Consider the following 7,755-nt stretch of genomic DNA (forward strand, 5'->3'; position numbering starts at 1 on the left):
GCTTGTGTTCCCTCTCTCGCTGTGTCTCTCTCTGTCAAATAAATAAATAAAATCTTAAAAAAAAAAAAAAGCAGACTTCCTACTGAGCAGAGTGCCAGATGTGGGGCTCGATCCCAGGACCCTGGGATCATGACCTGAGCTAAAGGCAGATGTTTAACCGACTGAGCCACCCAGGCACCCCGAGATGGTGCCTTTTATAGAGATTTGGAACATAAGAGAAAGCACAGGTCTTTAGTGGGGAGTAATGAGGATGGGAGATGTGACATCTGGGACACAGTGAGCTTGAGGTGTCTGTTGGACATCCAAGTGGAGATGTTCAGAAGCAGTTGATATAAAAGTTGACATCCAGGAAGAGATCAGAGCTATAGATATTGGAGAGGTGAATGCATAAGGAAGGTAGTTGAAGTCATGAGAGCAGAGAAAATCACCCAGAGGCGTTGTAGAGCGAGAAGTGGTGCAGGATTCCTCCATTTAAGGAGTAAACTAAAGAGTCCATGATGGAGACTGAGAACAACAAGCCAGAGAGGCAGGAGACAAACTGAAAAGGGGACCCAGTGGACCTAAAGGGATTTTAAGAGACTATTTTATGGCTTTCAGCCATGGGTTAAGGGCAGAAACCAGCTTTCAGTGAATTGAAGAAAGATATAGATGATGAATGGATATGTCTGTCTGTTGAAATTCATCGAGCTGTATATATACTATTTACACATTTTACTATATGTAAATTATACCTCCATAAAACACTCAGCATAAAAATTTTGTAAGATCTATTTGAACATGATCATATGCTAGGAAAAGAGAAAGTTAATGGGAAGAAACTGAGGGAGTGAGAGAAAGGTTTTGAGTAGGTGGAAGAAGTTAGCTATAGACAGGAGGAGGGATGCCTCTTTCACTGATGGAGGAAGAGAAGAGGAGGAAGGGATGTTTATGGGAGCAGATAAGTTGGGTAGGGAGTAAGTTAAAAAGTTGAGTTCCTCTGTAATATTTTCTTTTCACCATGAAACTGGACTCCATATGTGATGGTTTTAAAAATATGCCTACAAATTCTTTGATAAATGCCTTCCTTCAAAAGGTAGAACTTGGGGCGCCTGGGTGGCTCAGTCGTTAAGCGCCTGCCTTCGGCTCAGGTCATGATCTTCGGCTCAGGGTCCTGGGATCGAGCCCCGCATCGGGCTCCCTGCTCGGCAGGAAGCCTGCTTCTCCCTCTCCCACTCCCCCTGCTTGTGTTCCCTCTCTCGCTGTGTCTCTCTCTGTCAAATACATAAATCTTTAAAACAAAAACAAAAACAAAAGGTAGAACTTAATTCCCCTCCCTTTGAGTCTGTACTGAACTCATTTCTAACAAATAGAATGTGGAAGAAATGATGATATGTCACTTCAGAGATTAGGCTCAAAAAAACACTGCAACTTTTGTCTTGATGGAGTCACCAACCATCCTGCTTTACCTGGGACTGAAGGGTTTTCTGAGATGTGGAAATTTCAGTGCAAAAACAGGATGCATTGGTAATCTTATTCTTGAGCTGGTTCTTTCTCTCTTGGATCATTTACTTTGATGGAAGCTAGCTGCCATGTTGCAACTGCCCTAAAGAGAGGCCCACATGGCATGGAACTGAGGGAGACCTGGAGTCAATAGCCAACTAGGAACTGAGGCTTCAATCCAGTAGTCCAAGAATAATTGAGACCTACCAACAGCCACATGAGTGGAGCTTGGAAGCAGATCCTTCAGTTAAGCCTTCAGATGAGACTGCAGCCCCTCTGGACATCTTAACTATAACTTCATGGAAAACTTTGAGCTCAAGCCACCCAGCTATGATGGTCCCAAATTTCTGACCCATAGACATTGTGAGATAATGTTTGTTATGTTAATTTGCTAAGTTTCGGGGTAATTTGTTATACAGAAATAGGCAACTAATTCATCAGATCAATGAAAATGAGTGGAAAGTGGTGAGATAGGTTTCCAGGGCCTAGCATGATTGGATGACTTTCTCCAGCAGCCCCAGACAACTCCAGACAATGTGCTCATCCACTTTGTATGCCATTGATATTATGCAATGTCCAACAGTATCTTTTTTCCCCAACAATATATTTTGATAAAGGAATTTTACCAAAAGCTTATTTATCTTTCTTACTGAGCATATTTATCATCAATGTTACGACTGACTTTAAAAGCTTCTTGGCAAGAATATGACCTGTCACTGTTTTGGCTTTGAAAATTGCAACTTTAAAGGATGCCTTTGGGGGCGCCTGGGTGGCTCAGTTGGTTAAGCGACTGCCTTCGGCTCAGGTCATGATCCTGGAGTCCCGGGATCGAGTCCCGCATCAGGCTCCCTGCTCAGCAGGGAGTCTGCTTCTCCCTCTGACCCTCCTCCCTCTCATGCTCTCTGTCTCTCATTCTCTCTCTTGCAAATAAATAAAATCTTAAAAAAAAAAAAGGATGCCTTTGTAGTTTTGACCACTTCTCATATCTTTAGGGGTAAAAGTTATCAATAATGCTTCTTATCAGGAAGCATTATTTTGTGGGCTTCTCTTCCTCTAGAAAGTTTGTTTTGATTATCAGATTGGCCACTGAGCTTTTCTTAAAAATGCCACTAAGTCTTCATTGGCTTTATGCCACTATTTGGCCAAGTTTCATAACCTAATGTACTGGGAAACAGGGGAAAATAGATTACCAGTTTAATAAAACATATGTCCTAGAGGCTCATCGTATTTCTTATTAGCCCTTTTCTTTTTCAGCTGCTCATCATAATTCATCATGCTTGTGGATGGCCCAGCCCCTGCATAGTCACACTGTATTGTTATTTGCGCTGGATTCCTGGTCGATGTTTCAGTTACAATTTTTTTTCCCCCTGAGTTTAAAAGTATTCAGCATCCTGATTTAATTAACTTTCAGCTAACTAATTGAATTACTGAGTTGAATTACTGATCTATTTTTGTGAATTTAAAATAAAATGTAACCCAATGAAATTTCACATTGAACACATAAACAATAACACATATTGTGAAACAACCCATTAGTTTAGATTAACTACACCCTAATACTTGAATATTAGCTGAGACAAACTATGGAGCCAACACAACCTAAACCTTAAAAGCAAAATGACTGGAGTACCTGGGTGGCTCAGTGGGTTAAGCGTCTGCCTTCGGCTCGGGTCATGATCCTGGGGTACTGGGATCAATCCTGGGGTCCTGGGATCAAGCCCTGAGTCAGGCTTCCTGCTCAGCGGGAAGTCTGCTTCTCCTTCTCCCTCTGCCCCTACCCCCCACTTGGGCTCTCTCTCTTGCTCGCTCTCACTCTCTCTCAAATAAATAAATAAAAATCTTTAAAAAAAAAAAGAACTTCATTTTTTTAAGACTGAATAATATTCTTTTGTGTGTTTATATTACATTTTGTTCATTCATTCATTCATTCATTCATGGACACTTGGGTTGCTTCCACCTTTTGGGTATTTAACTAATGCTGCTGTGGGCGCCTGGGTGGCTCCGTTGGTTAAGCGACTGCCTTCGGCTCAGGTCATGATCCTGGAGTCCCTGGATCGAGTCCCGCATCGGGCTCCCTGCTCGGCAGGGAGTCTGCTTCTCCCTCTGACCCTCCCCCCTCATGTGCTCTCTCTCTCATTCTCTCTCTCTCAAATAAATAAATACAAAATCTTTTTTTAAAAAAAAAAGACCCTGCTTTTTTTTTTTTAAGTGTTTATTTAAGTAATCTCTACACCCAACATGGGGCTCGAACTCATGACGCTGAGATCAAGAGTTGCATGCTCTTCCAACTGAGCCAGCCAGGTACCCCTAAATCCCTTCTTTCAATTCTTTTAGGTATATACCCAGAAGTGGAATGGCTGGATTGACTGTCTTGTTTTAATCTTTTATGATGAGAATGTACTCATGTATTATTTATATAATTTAAAACATACAGAGAAATAAAAAAGAAGTGACTATCAGAAAGTGGGTTATGGACATATAAGGTTTCAGATGTAGGGCACTAGCTCAATGTGGCCATAAGTACGAATTGTGCAAATCCAACAAATGACATCTTAGGCATGCTTAAATTTCCTCAATGACAAAAGAGCACCTACAGACCCAACTAGCCCAGTTCCTTAACTTATGGGCAAAGTTGGAAAATCAAACTGGATTTTCCAAATACATTTTCCAGTTTCCTGCCCCTATACCTTTATTCCTACAATTCCACTGGGTATATCCTTTTCACCTGCCAACTTGACTCACATAGCAAATCAATTTTACCCATATATCAAATATTCTTTCCTTCTGAGGCCCCTTTGAACATCCCTAACTACACTGACTCCTGCTACATCTGAAGCCCCCAGGACTTTGTGCCTCTCTTAGGGATCTTTTCTTCACAATATGAAGACTGACCAAGGCTCATACCCGTTTAAATGGTTATAGGGCCTCATCTTTAGATTTGAATTCAACATTAACAAGCATAGGCCAAGCACTCTATTAGCCAGAATTTAGGTTAGACTCCATATTCAACATTTATTAACAAATACTTATTAGGTATTTGCTACGAGTTTGGCACTGTTATGAGAGCCGGGGATAGAAGGGTGGACAAGGTCCCTGCCCTCATGGAGTTTATGGGTATTTTCCTCCACAGGCCCTCCTAATTTGGAGAAATCAGGAATTCATTTTTTGACTCAGTAAGTATGGGTGCCTATGGGCAGCAGTTGGAGATGGCCACATACATACACATACACGCATTTCAAATTCAACAAATATTTATTGGGTACCTAATATGTGCCAGGTTGTGCGTTCACCACTGGGAATTTAGCAGTGAACAAGACAGCAATGTTTTTTTTCTTTTTCTTTTTCATAACAGCTTTATTGTGATATAATTCACACACCAGGGGTGCCTGGGTGGCTCAGTTGGTTAAGTGTCTGCCTTCGGCTCAGGTCATGATCCCAGGGTCCTGGGATCGAGTCCCACATTGGGCCCTCTGCTCAGCGGAGAGTCTGCTTCTCCCTCTCAGGCTCCATTTGCATTCTCCCTCTCTCTGTGTCAAATAAATAAAATCTTAAAAAAAAAAAACAACAAAAAACCTGTAACCAGTAGCAGTCACTCTCCATTTCTCTCAACCCTCCCAGCCCTAGGCAACCACTTCATTCTATCTCTATCAATTTGACTATCCTGGACATTTTATATAAATGGAATCATACAGTATGTGACTTTTATGACTTTTTTTTTTTTTTTACTAAGCCTAATGTTATCAAGGTCCAATCCGTGTTGCTGTATTTCTCTTTATTGACAATACTGCATTGTATGACTATACCACATTTTGTTTATCCATTCATCAGTTAATGCACATCTGGGTTATTTGTACATCTTGGTTTTTATGAATAATGCTGTCATGAATATTCCTGTACAAGTTTTTGTGTGGACATATGTTTTCAATTCTCTTGGATATATACCTGCGGTGGAATTGCGGGTTAATATGGTTAATATAATAACTCTGTATTTAACTTTTTGAGGAACTACCAGTCCATTTTCCAAAATGGCTGTCCCATCCAAGTACTAACCAGGCCGAACCCTGCTTAGCTTCCAAGATCAGACGAGATCGGGCGCGTTCAGGGTGGTATGGCCGTAGACTATCTCACATTCCCACCTGCAGCCTATGAAGCTTCCATCTTCCCCCAAACTTATTATCTATCTTTTTCATTATAGCCATCCTCCAAAATATTTTTCTTATTTTGGGATAATTTTCGATGAAAAGAATTGCAAAGATACTGCAAAAAATTCCGGTAGATCCTTCACCCTAATGTGAGATAACTAGTATTTTGAAAAAGATAGAAATACTAGCAAGAGACCAGCGTTGGTCCTTCTCGTCCTAGGTGCATATTAGCAGTCTGAGCAAGTCAAGAAGGCAAAGGCTGTTTGGGGTACAGAGTCAGGGGCAGCGAGAAGAGGGTCACATCCAGGTGCCCAAGATAACAAAAGCAGGAGGCAGAGTTCAAGGAGAGGACAGATCCTGTTAGCGAGGTCACACCCCGCACCCCTGGTGGTCACATCACACTGTAGCATTCTTTGGTCGTTCTGTCTTCCACCAAGAGCCTCTTAAACTCCCGGGAGGTTCAGGCAGTGCTTCGAAGGCTCTCCTAGCCTCCACCTTTACCCATAAAGCACTTAACGAAACCATCTGAGCCGCCACTTCCCGTAGCGCGGGAGACCAGCCCCAACTTGGCAAGGGCAAGGCTCGGCCACAAGTCCAGTGCCACACCCAGACCCGCGGCCCGACTGCAGCCGCCGGCCACTCAGGGGCCGCCGCGGCCCCCGGGATGCCCGACACCGGCTCCCGATTGGCCGGGCGTGCGCGAGAGCCCGCCTTCCGGAGGTTGCAGGAGGGCCTCCGGAAGAAGCCGAGTAGCCGCCTCCGCGAGGGGCCGGGGGCTAAGTGCGGGGACAGGGCTCGGGTAGGTTCTCGGCAGGCGAGGTTCGGCGTGGGAGCGCCCTCCTGCAGCGAGACGAGGCCGGGAGTCCAGATTAGGAGAGTCGCGAGTCCCTTTGTGTGCTCTCGGCAGCGACGCGCTGGGCGGGGAGGGGGAAGGGAGCGCCGGTTCCCGCCCCGGAAGCGGAAATGCGGGCGCCGCGGGGTCCTGTCCACTGAGAGCCCGGCCGGTGCGCCAGCCGTTCCGCCCGCTGGTCACTTCGCGCCTTCTCCGCTGCTCGTGTGCCCCTCGCCGGCCGCGCCATGCTGTCTCTAGATTTTTTGGACGATGTGCGGCGAATGAACAAGCGGCAGGTGAGGTTGGCCGCCCACTGTCTCCCGGGGCTCCCCGTCTCCCTTCGACGCCGCCCCTGCGGAGCCCGGCAGACCTCTGGCCCCCTGTGCGAGGGCCTGAGTGGGTCTGACGGCTGGATCATTCCTTGTCTTTGTGGAGCGTGTGGCCAGAGGTCGCTTTGTCCGCCCCCTGTGTTTAGCCCCTAGCTGCGTCCGGGCCTGCCAGGGGCGGAGCGGGAAGCCGGCTCTTAACGTTCCATTCCTCCTAACGAGGCAGGAGAGGAAATGGAAACCTCAGGGCGCATTCTAAGTGGGAGTTGGGGTTGCTTAGCATTTGAGACTTGGGAAGGCGGCAAACTCGTGTTTCCTGCAATCGCAGCGACTCCCGATCAATTCCGGCGACTAGGTTTAGCAGTTCAGCGCTACACTGGCTTCTGGGATGCTCGGGAAGGCGGGTGTAGGCCCCACAAAAAAGCCCTTGTGCTGCTTTCAGCTCGTGGCAACCCTTCTAGTACAGCTGGGCCCCAGCGGGCTGCCATGCCTTTCCCTGGACCACCTCTGACTTCAGAGTTGGAACGGTAGTAATACTTGCCCTTGAGTCCGCTTAGCAGGAAGGTGGCAGCCCTCAGAATCCTAGGGTTTACTGCCCACTATTAGTGGCACAGGGATCTTGAAATTCAGATCTTCTGATTTTGTCCTTAAACCTTCCTTACTCCATCTTGAACTTCTAGACCATTTGCCAGATGGTACTGGAACACTGCTGTAATTATGTAGTCATTAGAAAAGATTGCTCCTCTGCACGAAGTGTGTAGAGCCTACTTTGGCTTGCCTTGGACCTTTTTATAGTATTTCACTGTTAAGAATTTAACATGTCACTGTTGAAGATGTTTCTCTTGGACCTGTGTTTTACACTATTGCTAATTACTGTTTAGGGAAGTGGATATGTACCCTTCCCTTACTCCCCTTCAGACTTCACCTAGCTCAGTGTCACCTCTTAGACATGTTTCGTAATTCCTTCAGTTATAAG

The 7,755-nt window shown here is 45.4% G+C and overlaps 1 long non-coding RNA gene across 1 annotated transcript; it reads left to right on the forward strand.

The window, feature by feature from the left end:
• Nucleotides 1-77: 77 nt before the first annotated feature.
• LOC145719651 (uncharacterized) lies at nt 78-3,626 on the forward strand. Its single transcript, XR_014142524.1, has 2 exons — nt 78-1,842; nt 2,734-3,626. It is a non-coding gene; the product is annotated as an uncharacterized LOC145719651 (long non-coding RNA).
• The last annotated feature ends 4,129 nt before the right edge of the window (nt 3,627-7,755 follow it).

The sequence above is a fragment of the Leptonychotes weddellii genome, unplaced genomic scaffold (assembly GCF_054177405.1).
Source record: "Leptonychotes weddellii isolate Sample4059 unplaced genomic scaffold, ASM5417740v2 HiC_scaffold_6070, whole genome shotgun sequence".
Lineage (NCBI taxonomy): Eukaryota > Metazoa > Chordata > Mammalia > Carnivora > Phocidae > Leptonychotes > Leptonychotes weddellii.